We start from the raw sequence: 20823 nt of genomic DNA on the forward strand, positions 1-20823 counted from the left end.
TCTAAAAGGGAAAACAGAGGAGAGAGGCTCATGCATGTGTGTGTATAGTCAGTGGGTAATGACAAATTAGGAATGCCTCTACAGTGACACACTTTTGGCCTTTTTCTTTTTCTTCTTCTTTTTTTTTTTTTTAAGATTTTTATTTATTTATTTGACAGACAGATCACAAGTAGGCAGAGAGGCAGGCAGAGAGAGAAAGGAGGAAGCAGGCTCCCTGCAGAGCAGAGAGCCTGATGTGGGGCTCGATCCAAGGACCCTGAGATCATGACCTGAGCGGAAGGCAGAGGCTTAACCCACGGAACCACCCAGGTGCCCTTGGCCTTTTTCTTATTTGTCTTTCCTCCCTTCCTTCTTCCCTTCCATCCTCTGTGCCTTCCTGTCTTCTCTCTCTTATACTCTCATCAAAGATCATTGAGCACGTAGTACATGCAAATATTGGTGCTAAGCACTGAGCTCCAACCGTAAGCGGTAATTTGTAAACCGAAGTAGAGCTCACAGACGGGGAACCAAGCGCTTGAGAAACAAGGCAGATGATTAACCGACTGAGTCACCCAGGCACAAATATAAGAATAAATTCTGAACCTTGGTTGGGGGATCAGAGCAGGGTCCCACACCATCATTTTTGACCATAACACCATTTCATGACCAGAAAAAAAAAAAATGAAAATTGAAGCAGAGGTTGTATGCCAAATTGTTAAACAGCCATAATTCAACCGGATCTACACAGTGGCAGACAAATCCTTTGGACGAAAGCAGACAAACTGTGTATTTGGAAGCACCTTTTCCTTAATGGATATCTAGGACACAACTCTCACCTAGATATATTTTAAAGCAGTTGGCAGAGAATATTTTCAAAAGACTTTGAACAGGGGCACCTGGGTGGCTCAGTGGGTTAAGCCTCTGCCTTCAGTGCAGATCATGATCCCAGGGTCCTAGGATCAAGCCCCCCATCGGGCTCTCTGCTCAGCAGGGAGAGTGCTTCCCTTCCTCTCTCTCTGCCTGCCTCTCTGCCTACTTGTGATCCCTGTCTATCAAATAAAGAAAAAAAAAAGACTTTGAACAGAAATTATATTATGAAAATATCATATTGATTTAGGGAGGAGAGGGATCAAGATAATCCATCTATTAATTCAGATTCAGAGGTCAGGCTTTTGTTTTGAGGGACTGTCTCCAACTTCACATGACATCACTTCAACTGGACAGCTGTGCTGGTGAAATTCCCCTGGTAGTCCAAGTGCTGGTCAGGCAGGGGCAATGTGGTGTTCACCTGGAACCTAGTTCTTGAAATGCATTTGTTGAACTGAATTAAATGGCAGACGTGGCACCACTAGTGGCATCCGAGGCTACTGAAATACCCAGCTCTAGTGTTCATGGCTGAACCCTGCTATGACTAATCTCTTTCCTGCCTATTTCCTGTTTTTGACAGAAAAATATCCATACCTGGCTAGTCAACTCAAAATAGGAATGATGGCAATAGTAATGCAGTAAAAACCTAGACTCCACACTCACTGTGCGTCAGAGACCATGCTGGGCCCTGTTACTTTCCATGATCCTTACAGCAGCTGGAGGGAAGGTAGGATACTGGTCCCATTTGGATTTCACAACCAAAGAAAGTGAGATTCAGAGAAGAAGGGCTCAAGTCTCAGAGCAAGCATGGGATGGACCCAGAGCTCAAGTTGTTTTTTGTTGTCTGATCTGGATACTATGCATTAATCATGATCCAGACTCATCGAACTAGACCTTGAGGCATAAAGGGTCCTAGGGGTACCTGGGTGGCTCAGTTGGTTAAGCTGCCAACCAGATTTCAGCTCAGGTTCATGATCTCAGAGTCCTGGGATTGAGCCCGGAGTTGGGCTTCACACTCAGTGTGGAGTCTGTTTAAGGAATCATTCTCTCTCTCTCTCCCTCTGCCCCTACCCTGCTCTCACATACTCGCTCTCAAATAAATATATAAATTTTAAAAGAAAAAAGTGCATAGGAATTTCTAGAACAGAAGAGGGATTTCCCTGGACATGGGGGACCCCTACATGCATACTGTTAAGAGAAAGAAGCTAGTCTGAAAGGCTACATGCTGTATGATTCCAACTATATGCCTTCTTGAAAAAGCTTATGTACCCAAAGCAAATCTGGAGTGGGAGATCTCTTCTGGGTACTGGCTCTTTCTTTCTTTCCTCTGTTCTTCCCTTCGTTTTCTCATGACCCCACTAAGCAGTGCTGGGATGGTGAGGCCCTTGAGTAGGGTGGGAGAGAGGGACAAGAAAGACCCTGCTCATTCTGACCCTCTGCCCTCTTCCTGTTCTCCCTTCCACAGGACCGATGGGCTGGACAGTCTTAAAACCTGGCTGTGGCCATTGATTTGGACGACTCCAGCAGACCCACATGTCCTACGTTCAACTTTTCAAACCTACCCTGTTTGTAATTCCTCAGCAGGATTCTGAGCTCTGCTGGACATATTTCAGTTTTACAGATAAACAGAAAGATTTTGCTCCAAATTTGCCCTTAGTGTGGGGCTTTGTTAATGTGATATGCCTCATATCAGTGAATGCCTACTTTTGAGCCATATGCCCTGAATAAGTTATCAGGTTTCATTGTTTGCTCTTGGTTAAAAAAAAAAAAAAATTCCATATACTCTGACCTCATGACACCTAAACCCTGCCAGTGCAGTTAAAACAGGAAAACTTGTCATCTGATATAATGAAGGCAAATCAGCTGGTAGATGCCCTCAAATGTTTCCGGTTCCACCAGTGTGTGGGCATTGTGGGTAGCCATAGATTATTAATCAGGAATGCGCAGGAGAGGATTTCTTGTTTGTGTGTTTGTTAATTTCCAAAATAAACTCAGTACAAAGAGATAGAGCCACAGTGCATTTATTTTTCATTGTTAGCACATATCATTATGTCATCATGTAAGAATTGCCCAAAGAAATAGAAAAAAAAATTACCACATGGATTGCTTAATGCCACCCGCCACCCGCCCCCACCCAACAGCCCGCCTGTGGAGTTGTCTGAGAAAGGAAAAAACATGAGCATTAGTCAGGCCCTCGGGGTGAGGAGGCTTCTTACCGTGAGCTGGTGCCAGGTTAGTCTGGGAGTCTGCAGAGCAGGCTTTGGCAGGCCACCAGAGAGAGGGCATTTCATAATCTAGGACTCACCCCCGAGCGTTCTGAGCCAGCAAAACACTAATGGGAATCCAGGGTGAGAGGAAAGTGAGGGAATTTATTCTGTGGATCAAAACGCTCCACACTTAAAGATGTTGTCTCTCTAGCTTTGATTTCTTTTTATTTTAGCTGCTGCACATTCCGCCCCCCCTCCAGATTATATAATGTATCAAATTGTTTTGTCTTTGGATCCCTTGAATGCACTATTACACAGAATCATCCCTAAAGAGCACTGACTGTTTGGGAAGAAGTTGTGGGAAAGATGGTGGTTTTGTAATAAGATATAAAAAAAATAATGAACAGTTATTGAGCACTTACTTTTACCAAGTGGTGTGCCAAAATGTGTATGGGATATTTCAGTAATTTTCAGAACTCTAGAATCTGGGTACTGTTACCAAGCCTAATTGTAGCTGGGAAAACAAGCATGCCCGAAGTCACAAAGCGAGTATGTAGCCAAGGCAAAAAGTAAACCCTTGTAGCTTGATCAAGTTTATGTTCTTATGGTTGACACTGTTTCCCTGCAGATGGTGGTAGCTCTTGTCTTGGTGTCTACCAGGAGCGGCTGGCGGGGTCTGGGTTTCCGTCTTTGCTAAGTACCTATTCTGCTAACTAATATGTACTTTAAAACTACTGAAAACAAAAACAAAACAAAAAACCGCACTGAGTTGGAAGATAGGTTGGCAGTTTCTTACAAAACTAAATATATTATTACCATATGATCTAGTAATCACATTCCTTGGTGGTTCGAGTTCCATCTGAGTTGAAGATTTCTGTCTACAGGGAAACCTACACGTTCTGAGTGTTTCTAGGAGCTTTATTCCTACTTAGGAAGACGGCATAATACCAATCAAGATGTGCATCAGTGGGTGATTGGATAAACTGTTGTATATCAACAATACAATACTATGCATCAGTAAAAAATGAGCACTTAAGCCATGAATGGACATGGAGGACCCTTACATGCATACTGTTAAGAGAAAGAAGCTAGTCTTAAAAGGCTACATGCTGTATGATTCCAAGTACATGCCTTCTGGAAAAAGCAAAAGGATGGAGCAGCAAAAACATCAGACATTGCTAGAGGTTTTGTAGAGGAGGGAGGGATGAATAGGTAGAACACAGAGGATTTTTTAAAAAATATTTTTTATTTATATACTTGACAGAGAGACAGTGAGAGAGGGAAGACAAGCAAGGGGAGTGGGAGAGGAAGAAGCAGGATTTCCACCGAACAGGGAGCCTGATTTGATGCTCCATCCCAGGACCCTGGGATCATGACCTGAGATGAAGGCAGACACTTAATGACTGAGCCACCCAGGTGCCCTGAACACAGAGGATTTATAGGGCAGTGAAACTATTCTATCTAATACCATGGTGGTAGATAAATGTCATTATACATTTGCCAAAACCCAAAGAATGTACAACAATACGAAGAGTGAACCTAATGTAAACTGTGAATTGTGGCTAATAATAATGTATCAGTATTGGCTCATCAAGTCTAACTAATATACTACATTAAAGCAAAATATTAATAATAGGGAGGAAAGGTGGAGAGGAGTGTAAGGTAATATAGGACCATTTTAAACTTTCCACTCAATTTTTTCTTTTTTTTTTTTTGTAAGATTTATTCATTTAATATTAGAAAGAGACAGAGAGAGCAAGAACATGAGTGGAGGGAGGGGCAGAAGGAGAGGGAGGGAGAGAATCTCAGGTTGACTCCCCTTCTGAGCACAGAGTCCAATTGGGGGATGGGGGGCTCAATCCCAGGGCACTGAGATTATGACCTGAGCATCCAAAGTCAGATGCTTAAGTGGTTGAGCCATCCAGGTGCCCCTCTATTAAATTTTTCTATAAATCTAAATTGCTCTGAGAGAGTCTATTAATTAAAAACAAAAAAAGAGCATGGTAGTTTGGGTGGGACGGTCTGGAAAATAGGACTGAAGGAACATTTTTCACCCTTTTTTACCTTTTGCATGTCTTGATTACTTATTTAAAACAAATTAAAAATTGGAAGCCAGTAAAGGAGAGAATTATCAACTTGGGTATGATCCCAAGACTATGGCATCAAATTTGGCCCATTTCTAGTGGTAGGATCTTGGTCTCTGATATATATATATATTTTTTTTTTAATTTATTTTTTTTTTAAAGAGAGAGAGAGTGGAGGGGAAAGAAGCAGGTAGGAGGGGCAGAGGGAGAGAGAAACTTAAGCAGGCTCCATGCTCTTCGTGGAGCCTGACATAGGGCTCAATCCATGACCCTGAGATCATGACCTGAGTTAAAATCAAGTGTCAGAGGCTTAATTGACTGAGCCATGCAGGTGCCCCACTGGTCTCCTGTATTCTTGATGTGTTAGAAATGCCATGGTTAGGCATGACCCACTTGGCTAGAGGGTAGCTGAGGTGAAGTCCAAGGGCACTAGCCTGGAGGTTGCTATAGGTCTTCATGCTGCCCTTTCAGACCCTTCCCAGTTTCACACACTTCCGTCTGTTCCTTAGATATTCAGTGGAAAGCTCACTGTGGTGAGCTAGTTTGCAATCTGAGATTGCTGAGGTGACACAATGCTTGGGAAAAGGGGAAGGAAAAAAGGAAAGAGGGAAAAAGAATGAAGACATAGAGGACAAGAAACAAAGGAAGGAAGGAAGGGAAGGTAGGAGGGAGAATGTAATTTTGATGGGCCGGTCAGAAGGCCAGTAGAGCTACCCATCAAAAGTCTGGTCTTGGCAGATGATTCTGGAGACTGCAAGAAGGATGCCTTCAGATCTTCTAGCGAAGAATAGGGCTGGAATTGTTCCTGATTCCTCTCTCCTTCAAACCTTGGAAGGAACACTGAACCAAAGAGGGGACTAGCTCATGTCTGCCGCCATTTTCTGCATCCTCACCACCAGGCCTGGTAGATGCCATTAATCACAGGATGTGTCCATCTGTGTGCCTGTCATTTGAGCTGCTCCCTATGGTCAGAAAAGCAGATGACGGGCAAATTCCAGACACTTGGCTATGTGGGTCTTCTGTGGTGACTGGGTAGAGAAGTTATTTCTTCTTGCCTACATTTTAATTTTCGCTAAATCTAATTTATGCTTACAGAATGAGGCAGTTATGTTTAGAGAGAATGGAGTGAACCAAATTCCATTTGGCTTTTGTGCTGAACTGAAGACATTAGAGGTTTTAAATATCACTGGGCAGTTGATAGAGTGGGAACACACACACACACACACACACACACACACACAGCAAATCTGATACCATGAGTCAGCAATAGGGTCTATCTGAACAAACAGGTTTTCTTTTTTATTATTATTAGGTTATCAAACTGGTTTTCTCATCATTCAAAGAATGTATGGTTTTATATGTGGAAATATTTTACACATCTAGTACAAGCATTTTATTTAGTAGTGTTATACGTAAATGGTCTAAAATTCGAAATTTCCAGTTCTTGCCAACGGCCCTGGCCTCCAGGGAGATTATATTTATGAACTCTGATGTACAAGAGAATCTCCAAAGTTATGAAATATTATTTAACATGTATATATATTCCACATATATATATATATATATATATATATATGTGGAATATATATAGACATACCACCCCTGAGAAACCAAATCAAACTTAGTTATTGGCTTAATGTGAAGGTCCTAGAGAACCAGGACTGATGGCTCCTTCCCAGGCAGAACAAATCTTCCCGGAACTGCCAGGGTCTCTGCAGGTACTGGAGGCTGCCAGCTGCAGGGTCCCTTTGTGTTCCTTCAACATGAATCTTCAAATGGCACCTTAGTCTATCCTTATATACGAACTCCAGAAAGGTTTGATCTTATATGTAGAAGTGAATTTATAATACCAGGAAGTAAACAGTATATTCCAATTCTGTATCTATATTCTCCTTCAGCTCTGAAGATTCGTCTACAAATCAATGAAACACATTCCCTGAGTCTCATGTCATCTGTTTCTTCAACAGTAGAGGTAGGCTTGGGTTGTCTACCCCAACCAACTCTGGCTGGGGGTTCTCACCCTAAGCCGGTGGGAGGAGTTCATGAGAGGGCAAGGTATTGAGTTATGGTCATGGGACAAAGAGAGATAACTGGGCACTGATCTCGGCTTGGATTCCTTCATGCTATCCTCTACCAACTTAGCCTCTAGATCCAGGCATGAAGAACCACCAGGTGGAACTCCTAAAGAATGCATTTCTTTCCAAAGTGAGTCCTTCACCCACTTCCATGGGGTCTCTGAATGGGACAACCTCCAACCACCACCTGTTTACTGAAGGTCTGCTTTGGTTTGGCCAAAATGTCTATGTCTACACTATGCCTAATGTCTACAACCATATTATTATTTCTGCACCACAGATGAAGCTTCTAATACTTTGAGAGGTTACACTATCATCTGCAACAGCATGATGATGCTTTATACTGATTGAGGACTAACTCCTTTCCAGAAATGTGGAAAACATGAGCCCTCAAACAAGTTTGTAAATTAAAGACTATTAATATCCCCACATTACAGATGAAGAAACAGAGGCTCAGAGAATAGTTGGATGTGCCCAAGATCATAGAATGCATCACACAGAGGTATAAGAACCTTACTCCAAAGGCTTTCACCTTCATTGCTAGAATTTCTGGCAATGTGGAGGAGTAGAAATGAACTAAAAATTGATGGCAGGTTTACACAGATATTTCATTAAAATGAGACAAGTCAGGATAAAGGAAAAGAATGATAAAATCTTCTGACTGGGAGCTTCACATTTTTAAATTTGGAAAAACTAAAAATTGTGGGTGCTTCAGTTTCATTGGCCCAGGAGTATTTTTTTTTTAATTCTTTTTAAAAAACTATTTTCCCCGACTTAAAACAACATTAACACTTGTGGAAGTAGAGATTGGACAGTAAAAGAGATGGCAGTTCCTGGGGCATTACAGTGATTGATTTTTTTCTTAAGACTATGACTCGTGCATTGTTTCTTAATAATGTTCAGGATATAAAAATCATTTGCATAAACAGTAACTTGGGAAGGTCAGGAATATATGTAAAGGTGAAAGGAGAGGTGAATACGTTCATGGATCTGAAGGGCACCACAGAAGTATAATGTGATAAAATGGGATGGTATCCACTGAGGTTAAGAGGGAGACTTCTTAATTTGATCAGGTATTAGCAGGTACAGCTTCTTAAAGTTACGACCTCCTCTCATTTGGTATTAAACCCATGTAGTTCATCTGACCTAGAGAGGAGGGGATAACAACAATGAAAATAAATAACATAATAATAATAAATAAATAATTCAAAAGAGTAAAAGGGAAGGACACTTTTCTTTCTTTTGAGAAAAGAAAGATGTGTGAGAATAAAGCGTATTTAAGAAGATGTAAAAAACTCCTATTTTATTTTATTTTAGCCATTGAGACCAATAAAAACATCCTAAGGAAGGCTAAATGCCTTTCATGGACTTTCATTTGTCCACTTAGAGTATAACATGGTCAAGCACAAGATGGGCTTCAGGAGAGATGTGGTTGCATATGGCGCCATTCAGAACAAAAAGGGCATTAGCCTGCTTAAGTTTCCAGGACCTGTATCAATCCTTCTGCTTCCAGTGTCTCCATTTCTGCCCCCTCCCCACTGCCAGCACTCACATGTGTGTGCACAAGCATCACAGGAGGGAGGGAAGTTTATTCTCCATAAACAATTCGCTCTTTGGCCACTCTTTGAGCGTGCCAACCAGGTTGCCAATTCTGTTGTAGACACCTGTCCATTTGGAACAGGAATGAAAACAGCCACTCATTTCCTAGAAACCATCAAACACCCTGTCAGCGAACAACAGCTCTGCGTTAACTGCAATCTGGGCAAGACATGAATGGGTCATATTGATAGCCAATTACCAATCCTCCAAGCCATTCGGTTTTCCTCAGATTGATGAAAATTTCTAATTCCTTTGCTATGATACAATTTGAGGAGGATCATCTTCTAATCACAGCGATAAGCTGCTGAAACTTTAATTTGGGTTATGTAATTGGGTCTTTAAAACGGTTTTAACCACACCTTGCTACCAAGAATCCAAGGTCAATCCATATTTTAAGGTGGCTTTTTGAGTGACATCTCCATTGTTCAAATAACAAGGAAATGGTTTCCAACCACATTGCTATTGGATTCTGGAAAACTTCAATAATTTCAAATAGAAGCAAGTATGTTTGTGTGTGTGTGTGTGTGTGTGTGTGTGTGTGTTTTGGGGGCTCTTTAGCTTTTCACCTGTTTTTTTTTTTTTTTTTTTTTGTAAGACTCTGGCCCGGTCTTTCTAAGGATGGCATCCTCAATGAAACTTGGATGAAAAATAGTTTAGGTTAGTGGCACTCACCACTTTCAGATGAAATGTCCCCATCGAAGCAAACTTTCTGAGAAGCCTGGGTTCCATGTTTAGGAGTTCCTGCCTGGAGGAGACTGGAGACTAATGTGGGCTTAATGTTGTTGTGAGCCAGGAGGCTGAGCAGAGTAACAATACGAGTCTGTTGGACATGTCTTCTGGGTTGTCACGTTCAATTTGCACATGACCTCCTGGCCAAAAAATGGGAAAGAAGTGGTAGAATGTGGGACTGAAAGCTCATATTATTGCTTTGACAGCTTCACTCATCTAGAAGTAATGCAAAATGCAATTTATATTTATACACTCTGACCTCCTGCGCAGAGAGGGAGAGTATCTAATGATGGGTGGAGGTAGGGGAGGAAGAAACAGATCTCAATACAGCTGGAATTTGTCTGCATTTTTGCTTTTCAACCATTCAATTACAGTCAAAAGATAAATGAAACACGAACAGGGCACTGGTGAGGTAGTGACACAATTATTTTATAGTGACTGGGTTCTGGCTTTGAGTCTTGGCAAAGGGGGCTGCAACACGCCTTATTTCACTGGAGACAGATAATCTGCCTGTTCCCACCGGACAGAGGCCCTCTGCTTGGGGGTGCATCATTATGTCCATCAGAGAGGAAAAAAGACACCAGAGAGTCAGTGACACTCCAGATCTGCATTTGGAAATTCTTGAGAGGGGCTGACACGTTAATCCTATTAACCAAGATAAATCAAGTCAGGCCTGGTGGTAACTGGAGCATTATTCACTTTCGAGTGGAAATAGGCAGTGGGCAGAAAGCACCATTTTCTTTTGTGCATCGGGAAATTTACTGGCTTTTACATGCCCCCAAATAGCTTCATTCTGAATAGAGCCTATGAGCTAACTGGGGAGAATGGGCCTGTAATTGTCAGAATCCTCAAATATGTCCTCAGTGTTTCTGAACAGGGTTTGAAATGAATACTGTGTCTAGGGTTTATAGCCTCACAGTTTGAACAGAAGTAGGACACACGGGGGAAAGGATTTTGACTTTGTCCGGAGATTAAAAGGGACAGCAATAATCACCTTCATAAAAGTGGCAGTACCCACAAAACCCAAGGCCAACTACAGACGCCCAAAGACAATGGGGACCATCCTGGGGACCCACACATCAAGCTTGAGAAATAAAACAAAAAGAGAAGCTGGGCATGGCAATCAACAGCACAGGGGAGTCTTTCCAAAACGACTGCTCCAACCCAAATGCATTTTCTGTCTTCTTACTATTTTTCTTTTCTTTTTTTTTTTTCTCTTGGGGAAGGGCGATTAAAAGCTTCTATTTCTGAAGTTTGCCCAGATATATGAAACTTCTCCCTCCCCACCAGATCTCACCAGCGCCTGTGGGGCAGAAGACAGAAATGCATTTGCTTTTTCTTAACTACACAGAATAGACTTTTCATGTGGAGGAATCCCCAGTAGCCCCTAGTCTCAAATCAAGTGTTTTGTATTTTCCCGACTCTTATCAGAGTTTAGGATACAAACTCTTCCTTCTCCCCACCCCTCCCCCACCCTGCAAAGAAAAGGAATTTTTCTGCAGAACAGCTCGCCATTTTCTGCAGGTTTCCTTGAGGGGCTAGAATGTGGTTTGGGTTTTTCAAGTACTGTTTTGAAGGTATTATTACTAGCTTCCGGGTGTAGCAAGAAATTAACCGGAGAGTGTGTGAATTGGGACAGGGGTGGGCACCGGAAGTCGGGAATCTCAGTCTGCCAGGCTTGAGTCCGGTGACATCTCTCTTGGAAAGGCCCTTGAGAAGGTCAGGGCGACAGGCCTAGGGAGCAACACAAGGGTAGGCTGTTTCTGCTTTACAGCTGAATGAGAATAACTTCACAGCCACCTCCTCATTCAGGCGGGACCTGGATCTAGAGTTCTGGGGCTGGATATGTGGATATGGGGCCTCAGGGGTCAGGCAGGGGACACTCACACCATCTCCATGACTGGCTACCCTACTTCCTTCTTTCAACAAATACACCAACGACAAAATAAGGCAGCAAGAAGATAGTTGCAGGGATTCTGGTTTGGGTCCTCTTTCCCAGCCCTCTCACCCGTGCCTGCCTTCCTAATCCTCCTCCCCAACCCGGCGACATCTGTCACGGATAGTGAAGGATACCTGAAAAATATTCTATTCCATGTCTCCCATCGGCGACCTAAGGGGATTCCAAGGTGACCTCTCTGGGTGTATGGGTGTGTGTGGGGAGAGGGGGTCCTTCTCAATACAGAACGGTGGCTGCTGGAGACGGGGTGCCAGGCCACCGCGGACCACGGACCACGGGGGAAATTGCGAAGCCAGAGTTTGCTTTCAGGGGCGCTCACCCTTGCGGGGAAGATCGAGCAGGCGGCTCCAGGGACACCCGGCCCCCTCCCCCCGCCCTTTCGCGCTCCCCATCCCCGGCGAGGTTACATCGCGCAGGCTGTGGGAACCCTTCACCTTCACACATCGGATAGAAAAATCTCGAATACATACGAAAATAACTACAGGATGGGTCTAATTAAGGAAAGGGTTAGGATCAATTAAATAAACAGCCCGGTGAAAAGCTCCCAGGATGCTGGCCGAGGTGACCTCCGTATCATGCTATTTGTCCCCATCCCGTTCTGTTCCTGGGGATCACCGCCCCCCCCCACACCCCTTTAAAAAAAAAAAAAAGAAGAAGAAGAAGAAACGAAAAGCGCAAACAGGTTCTTCTCATTTTGTGGAACACGTCTCAGCTGCACGTGTATGCACCGCCTCAGAAGCCCAGAACTTTCTCCGGGATCCGGGCCCAGGGGACCGGAGCGGGGCGGAGGGGCGCTCCGGGGCGGGCACCGCCTCCCCCACCCCCCCAGCCGGGATCTCGGGAGCCCCGGGCCGGCCCCGCAGGAGTTAAAGCCCGAGGCAGACAAAAGGGAGGCCGCCGCGGCTCCTTTCCTCGGCTATCAGTTGAAAATAGAACCGCTGCCCTCTGGACTCTACCTCCCGCCAGAAAGGGCATTTTATTACAGGTTATGACAAGTTGCCGAGAGACACGGAGAACTCAATAAGAAGGAGCGGCGAGCGGAATCACAAATGCTCGAGATGTTTGGAAGACAGAGCGAAGATGACTTCAAATGATAGGTGTGAGCAGGACTCGAGATGGAATGTGTGGGCTCGGCCTGGGTGGGGGCCGCGGCGCGTGGGTGCGCAGGGGGCCCGGGGGGGGGGGAGCGGGCGCCGCCGGCCCCGCCCTAGAGTCCCCCGTACCCGCCCCCGACCCGACCCTAGCTCCAGGAGCCCCGCCGCGGCCCGCGATCGCCCCCGAAAATTCACGCCGCCCCCCTCCGCCCAAATTTGTGTTTTAGGTTATACGCAGGAAATCTGCATTTCCCTGTCTCCGGGACACTGTTGCTTCGGGGACCTCTGCGACAATAGGGATGTTCATCCCACAATCTGCGATGTGCCCCATGCACACTCGCGTTAGATTTTCTTTGAGTTGTTCTGGTTTGCCTCTGAGTTTACATCCTCTCGCCTAGTTAAAACCGAAGAAAAATGCGATCAAGCCGACTTCTCTTTTCTCCGAGGTGGGAGATGCGTCTTTGGGGGTTTCTGCTAAGTCAGTACCACAGCCGTAGCGGGGGCTCAGGGTCCCTCCCGAGGAGCTCAGTTTGCAGGGTGGGGAAGTGTCCTCCTTCTCCTTCTCCCTGGCAGCTTTTCAAAAGCTTTTCATCACCCATCGCCAGTGGAAAATAGTTCTGTCTTTGTGAGCGCTCAGACCTGCAGAGCCTTGTCTGCCCTCAACTCAAAGTGGGACAGGGGTCCCCAAACGGGACACAAAGCCAGCGCCCCAACTGGAAGTGAGCTGGCAAGTTTCAGGTTGGTCTTCAGATGCCCGCTGAGTTGGGGGCAGGGAGGGTAGTTATCTGAAGTCCGGGAAGAAAAGGTTGGGGGGGGGGGAACGTTATATCCCCACAAGTGTGATATGTTTATCCAAATTCCATTCCCATCTCTCAAATCTAGAGAAGAGGCGGTTTGTAGTTTCAAAAGGAAGCCTCGGTGTAATATTCGTTTCTTTGAAGGTCTTGAGCTTCATCAAAGTCAGAAAACTGGAAACTTTCTATCAGCAATACTTAGCACACTGCGGCAAAAATGCTTAAAAACAAGAACAAAATCCCCAACCCCTACAGATCCTTCTTTGCCTCCTCCCCACTCCTGGTGAAAAATATTTGCAAATAAAATATGAACCTCTGTCCTCGAGGAGGACGAGAGAAGAGCTAAACTGCAGATAGGTAACAAGTGTCCATCAGTGTTTCCCACACTGGAAAGAGGGCTGGGTCCTTGAGGGGTGTTTAAAAATGGCTCCAGTGCTTGCCTGATGATTGAAGCAGATAAAAGGTAACAACCCCACAAAGTTGTAAGGAGTGGTTTTAAAAGAGGCAGTTTCTTGGAGTGATGATCTCGACAGACCTTACCCCTCCCCCGCACCCTGCAACAAGACCAGGGCAAACAACTTAGTTTTTCCAACTTCAACCCAATCTTTTACTCTAAGTTTTTTTTTTTTTCTCCAGAACTGTTTATTCTCCTCATATCAAAATATGCCTGATTTTTTAAAAATAAACCGTTGTTTGCTGTTCTTCTCAAACTTTCATTTCACCCTCCTCCCCTCCCCCAGCAGCTTTGTCAGACAGACAGACATACAGCTTTGTCTGTATTTCAGTGTTATGACTACAAGTTGGAAAGATTCGTAGCTGAAAAACAAATCGTGAGTGCCCATGGTGGGCATCTGCCACAGAAACGTGCTAAATTCAAAGAGCCACTAAACTGAGTGGGCAAGGCACCTGGAAAATAGATCATTTTTAGAGCACTGGAGTCACAGAATGAATGGAATAGGAGACCTTGTTTTTCTGTCATGACGTGTGCCATTACTGATCATTGTACCTTGAAGATAAAACTGTGTTTGCCCCAAGGATCGATCGATTTATTGTGTTCCTTTTGTTTGAAAACTCTTCAGAACCGAAAAATGCAAAATAGTTGTTCCTTATGGGACTGGCCATCGGCTAAAAGGTCTGCGGAACTCTTGGGTTCTTTTCACGGAATAAGTCACACGTAGAAAAAGTTTGAGCCCGCAGGACGGAAAACCTTCCTCTGGTGTTTGGCTTTTGAAAAGACTGGGAGGAAGAAATTGTAAACGAAATCAGTCCCTGGCTTGGGCTGTGTGAATAGGAATCCTTACAAATCTGCTGGGGTAACAAGAGCAACAGGGAAAAGCAAAGGCACTGAACAAAATGCTCATTTCTGCACTGGGGCAAAGTCTTAGCATATTAGAATCAATCTAGTCAATCTTTATCATTTTGTTCTCTCTTCCTTTTTGAAATCTCTCTATCTGTAGATATCTCCACAAAGACATACCAATTTGTTTTCCAGGATCCAACTAAAATATGCTTAAAACTGCATTGATTTCACATGTCCTTGTCCTTTCGATATACCCTGTCCCTCCCTCTTTCTGGAAACAGCCAATTATTCAGAGTAAAGAAAAATCACACATCTCCAACTCCCCCCCCCACCCCCAACCTTCCAAAAAGAAAAAGGATTGAGATTTAAGTAGAAGATACGTGAAGCTGTCACCAACAGTGCCACGAGGAAAAAAAAAAAAAAAAGTTTTAAAAATAAGAAAGATCATCAGTAAGAAAGTTAAAACAAGAGCCATCCTCTGTAACTGAAATTGACCTTGCAGAGGTGTTCTGTATTGTGGCTAAAAACAACAACAACAACAAAACAAAAAACAGGAACAGAATTGCTACTTGGAAGAGAGTTAAGAATGAAGGCAGTGGGGCAGAGGCAAGGGGACAAATGTTTAAGGAGAGGTAAAGGGAAAGAGGCAAAGTGCCCAGGAACAGGCTTGGCTCTCCTATCTTTACACATCTTCCAGGCAGCTCGGAGAAGAGCTGGAAATCAGGCTGAGAGCAAGATGGGACAGAGAACTCTGAGAAAGGTTTAAACTGTTTTAGCCCCTTTGTGAGAAGGGCGGGGGACATCTCTTTTTATGGTTTTCCTCCCTTCTGAGGCTTAGAATAATAACTCAAGTGGCTGCCCGTCAGCCCCTGTCCATCTTCTTTAGCAAACTTGACATAGTGGAAGAAATATGACACGTGAATTATTAAAGAGGAGCTAGTTGACTTCTAACCTTGATTGCTTTTCTCAGACCCCATTACCTGCACATTTATCTAGCAACATACAGCAAGAATTACAGGGCGTGCAAGCTAGAAGAAGAGAGGAAAAGCGAAGCCAGGGTTTGTGAAAATATCGGGGAAAAGCGGGGTGTTTTTACCTTCCCATTTGCCCCACTCCAGGGATGTTAGTTCCAGAAAACAAACCACTCTTCCAAGAAAGAGTTCAGTTTCTCTGTTCAAGGACACAGAGACAGAACTGAAAGGATTGTCACCATCACCCCTGTCATCTGATTCCTGTTCCCTTTACGAAGAACTTCTCAGGTTTTTAATTTTATCTTTAACCTGATGGAAATCAGTTCTTAACTTTATGAGCGATGGCCATATCCAGGGCTCCTCTATTCCTCCTCTCCTTTTCAATTCAACTTGTGTTTTTGCAGCCTAGTTGCAAACACTTCTCAAAAAGGGAAGAAACGCATCCTCTGCACTTCGATACGTAGCCTCAAGACCCTGAGTTGGGTGTTTCCAAAACTTTAGAAAATATCCAGATCCTGTTTCATTTAGGCAACCGATCATATTATAAAAATCAGCAATAATCATCCAGGCATTCAAACAAATTTTTCTTTGTGTTAATTAAGCACCCATTATTCTGTGGGCTTGAGTAACCGGCAGCTGTTGGTGGGCTAAAACAGGAAAGGGGTATTTGAACACTTAGGGGCTTCTTACTTTAAAATGAACAAGGGAGATGCAGGCAAAATATAATAACAGTAGCAGTAATAATAGCAATAATTTGGTCCTTTAGGCATAGATTTGTATATCCCGTTGCCAAGGTGAAGGTGATAATTGAATCTACCCCAAATCTGAGTGATGCAGTAGTCAGAAATGACTCCATCTGACAGAAGAGCCAAGAGGCAGGTGATGGATACTATTGTCCAAACGTGACCCTCCATTAACACCACCTATCAGCATCTGGATTCTGTCACTGTGTCCCATTCCAGAGCCAAGAGGGCTGCCTGGCATATTCCAAGTGCTTCAAGGGTTTTCAGGCTGTGCTCAACCTTGCGTCAACTAAATGGGTGGGGAGGCTGACCCAAACCTTGCTTTCTCTATCTGCACTCGCCTTATTACCCCTTTTCCAGGCCCATTGTTGGGCAGGTGGTGGCAATTTGCTCCTTATCGCGCCTCTGTTTACAAGGGCTTTTTTAATAATAACAAAAGGAGAAATGGTATTAATATTAATTAACACAATAGAATGAAACAGTTTTGGGAACCCACCAAATGAATCATCTCCTCGTCTAATTGGAACTGGAGAGAAAGGGGAGGGGGAGGGGAAGGGAGGGGAGAAGGATGGGAGGGGGGAGGGGGAGATACAGATGACCTACTGGGTGACAGGCACAGGTTGGAAGGGTGACATTTTATTGTAAGCCTCCCAATGAAAGGAAGAAAAGGAAGGGACCAGTCAATTTAATGCAGGGACCAAGAGTGCAAGAGTGTTGCTAAGAGACAGAGATGCTGCTAAAGTTCTATCAGAAGCACTACTCTGACCTTATGCAAATAGAGGCGGCCAACTCTTTGTGGAACGGCTGAAAATTCCACCCCCTGTGTCACCAATACCTGGCATCGAGCCTTTTATTCAAATGTTCTCTAAAAACACACACAGAGGATGTGACAAAGCATGACACATTTAGGGGCTGTAAAGAAAAAAAAAAAAGACACAGACAGAATTGGGGGAATAATAATAATAGTAATAATTTTTAAAACTCAGGGAAAAAAAATCAACACCAGATCTTCCTGTGGAAATGTCACCCATCTTTACCTTCTGGTACTGTCATTTTCCTGCAGCTGAAAAGTAACCTAAAGATTCAGAAATTGCCTCCTCACTGCAGAAATAGAAGCCTATTAAGACACCACCATGGCTCCCTAGTATGGCCATTTGCACCCCAGGAACATGGGGAGGGATGGTGTGAGGGAGGGCGGGCAGGAGTGTGTGAAAGCCTCGTGCAACTAGAGAAATTACATTGCATGCACCCCTTAACAAAATAAAGTATGATTTTGCTTCTATTTTAACTATCCCCTCTGGGATATGGTTAAATGCTAGAGGCGACAGGGGTCTGCGGGCTCCCTGGGTCTTTCAGGAAGTTGCCTGTCCTTACACATGCACAAACTGGGAAGGCCAGATGCATTTGGGAGGGTGGCTTGAGGGCTGCAAGGCTGGGGGACAGGGCCTAATCCACTGGCCTGGAAGCCCTTGCTGAAGGGGGGGGGGCTCTCCCCCGCTGCTCCTCTGGGTCCCATCAGGAGTGAGCCCAAGCTCACTTCTTCACTCTGGAGAGAAACCCTGTTCTAGGACTCGGTGTGACCATCTTGGAGCCTCCGGGTTTGACACCGTTTGGGCCACCTAAGGCTGCAAAACTTTGGGGTCGCCTTCCTGCATTATCACTCCCAGCAGTTCAGGCCAGCTTCATTCTCTCCCTCCTCTCTCCTCCCCTTTTCACTCCAAGTTAGCACGGGCCCCTTTCTGCAGCTTGCACAGCTCTGGAAAAGGAGCCAGGTTTCTCAGGACAATCTACCAGAAACTTAGGGCGCCAGTCCTAAGAAGTTGTCAAACATGATACTCACGGTTCTTGGGGGAATTTTTTTTTTTTTTCTCCCTAGGGTCAGATCGGTGCTGCAGCGTTTTTAATTTCTGGGCCTTAGAGTAAGGAGTGGGGGGACCCTAAAAGGTCAGGGCCGCCTCACACACCTGCCGCCGCCGCCCCTCTCCCATCGCCAGGGGCCTCCACCTAGTAGAACCCGCTGCACCCAGAAATCCACAGGACCTGGAGACTTCTGTCCAGTCCTCACCTGCCTGCTTCCCCAGGGAGGGCTAACTCTAGAGCAGTGGAAAAATCGGTAAGTGAGGGTCAAGCACCAAAAGGCGCAACTTTGCAAACTCAATTTAACCAGAGAGATTTTTACCCACTTTATTCCCTCCCTCACTTTTGAGTTCAATATTGATAACAGACTCGCCGTTTCACATCTTTGTGGGAATGGTGGCAAATGAATTCATTTAAAGACTTGGGGGGGCGGGTGGGAGCGTTTCCAGCGTTCAGTGGAGGATAACTTCCCAGGGCAACTTCTCCCTAGGACCCTCCCACATCCCCTCTTAATGGCGGGACTTTTCATAATGTGCACAATACTATTAAAATTTCATATTAGCAGTGTGTATGGTGAACTTTGTAATGGGAAATTCAATAGCTGCTGTAAATATTAATGGAATATGAAATAAAGCCACAGCCTCGACCAGCCCTGACAGTAAAACGGAGCGAGCATGTGGCGGCCCCGGGGCGAGAGAGGCCTTTCCTCTTGTCGCTCTCGCTTTATTACATTAGCGCGGGCGTGGGCTCAGAAGCCGAGGCGCCGGGTCACCCATGACAAATGTCCCCGTGTCTCGCCAACAGGCCCCGCCTGGCCCTGCCACTCCATCTGCCCAACAGGTCCCCGGAGAGTGCTTGCGGGTGTCAGTTTCAGGTAAAGAGCTCTTGAAAGCGCAAAGTCTCCAAAAAGGTTACAAGGATTCCAGCGCCTCCTCCGGTCCCCCAAGCCCCTGTCGCCGCCACCGCAAGCGGAATCCGCAGCCGGGGGGGGGTGGGCGGTGGCGGGGGATAAGGAGGGAACCCCCAGCTAGTTTTCTGGAATTGAAAGCGCTGTTAGGGCAGCCGGATTCCTCCTTCTTTCTCTCTCTCTCTCTCTCCCTCCCTTGGAAAATCTCCCCGCCTCCCGCCTAGAGGCCCCGGCCTCGGAACTGGAGGTGGGGCTGGCGGGGTGCGGCGTCCCGATGCGAGACGCTTTGGGAGCGGGTCCAGGCCGGTCGTCCGGGTCCGGGCTCGGTGCCGGGTCTCGATCGGTCGCCTTCAGCGCCTACGAGGCCGGGGCCGCCGGAGCGAGCCTGCTGGCGGCCGGCGAGAGAGAGGGGGCGGGAACCCGGCTGGCGGTGGCCTAGGTCGCTCGGTCCCCAGGCCCCGGGGTCTCCAGAGCGGTCCCTCGCCTGCGCGAGTCTTCGGGAACCCGCCGGGGAGGGCGTGCGCGACCTAGGGAGGAGCAGCGCGGGCGGCGGCCGCGGCGCCGGGATTGGATTGGTTCCGAGCTCCGGTCGCCGCGGAGGAAGGTCCGGGGCGGCCCGACGAGCCGACAAACGTGGCCGTCAACACCTCGAGCCGCCCCGGCGGGTTATTTCAACAGGCTGGGAAAGATCGGCCTTTTGAGTGGCAGGCGACGCCTTTCCTCACTCCCAGTGTTTCCTTTGCCGCGACGGCACTTAGGGGAGCTTAGTTTTAGATGGGGCATTAATCTTCACTTGTTAAGAGATAGCCTGTCAGCTTTTAGCCGGGGCTTTCCCCCTCTCGGCAGCCGCGGCCCTCCCCGGCGCTCCGCCACTCTCCAGCGGGACCCGCCACCCGCGCGCTCCGGGCCGCAGGGCCACGCGCGACCGCGGAGAGGACCCCAGGCTTAACCTGCGGCGGAGGGAGCGAGCGGCAGAGGCCGGGCGCCAGCCGGAGGGGAACGACAGCATCGACCTAGATCACCAGGCAGGCAGCCTGGGCCGGGACCCACCCCTGGCGCTTTGGCCTGTTTGCAGGTGGGGAGTGTGGAGACAGGCGTTTCCTGAAGCCACGAACACGGCCGCTTGCACCTTCGCTAACTCAGTTTCCCAAGTCCTGACTCCCCCCCCCCCCCATGCCAAGTTTCACCCGGAGTGAAGTCATCCGTGATCTCCCCTTTACCCCCAGCTCTACTGCGGTCACTTCTACGTTCACTGGAGCCCCCCATCTTTTAAATGATTTTAAAAATCATTTGCTGTCCAGCTGTCCCCCCCCCCCACCGTCTCCCACCGCCCTCAATAAATCCAGAATAGTTCCCTCATCTGCACCAGATGCAGGCAAACCGCAGAGCTGAAATGAGCTGAACGGAGACCGGCATTAAAATAACTGCGTTTGCTTTTTCCATGACTTCCCTGCAGGAGTATTTGCAAAAGGGTGTCTAGGTTTTCAAGACCCGTGGCAAAGCTTCAGGTGTGATTTGCCTTCTCACGGACCCTCTGGCCGGATCCCCTCACCTCTGCGGGCTGTTATTTGTAAACCCCCTGCTGAGACAGCTGCTTCTCTCTGTTTCCTTGGCTCCAAGAAACCCCTTTTCTCCACCCGAGATCGCGCAACTTCTTCCC

General features: G+C 46.3%; 2 long non-coding RNA genes across 2 annotated transcripts in view; both read left to right on the plus strand.

The window, feature by feature from the left end:
* Positions 1-2855, plus strand: part of LOC131835668 (uncharacterized) — a 39212-nt gene extending 36357 nt beyond the window's left edge. Inside the window, exons 3-4 of the long non-coding RNA XR_009355311.1 lie at positions 163-309; positions 2312-2855. This is a non-coding gene — a long non-coding RNA (uncharacterized LOC131835668). The remainder of the gene's footprint in view (positions 1-162; positions 310-2311) is intronic.
* LOC131835671 (uncharacterized) overlaps positions 1-20823 on the plus strand; it is a 65558-nt gene that overhangs the window by 37530 nt on the left and 7205 nt on the right. The gene's annotated exons all lie outside the window — the stretch shown is intronic.

This window comes from Mustela lutreola, chromosome 7, assembly GCF_030435805.1.
Source record: "Mustela lutreola isolate mMusLut2 chromosome 7, mMusLut2.pri, whole genome shotgun sequence".
NCBI lineage: Eukaryota > Metazoa > Chordata > Mammalia > Carnivora > Mustelidae > Mustela > Mustela lutreola.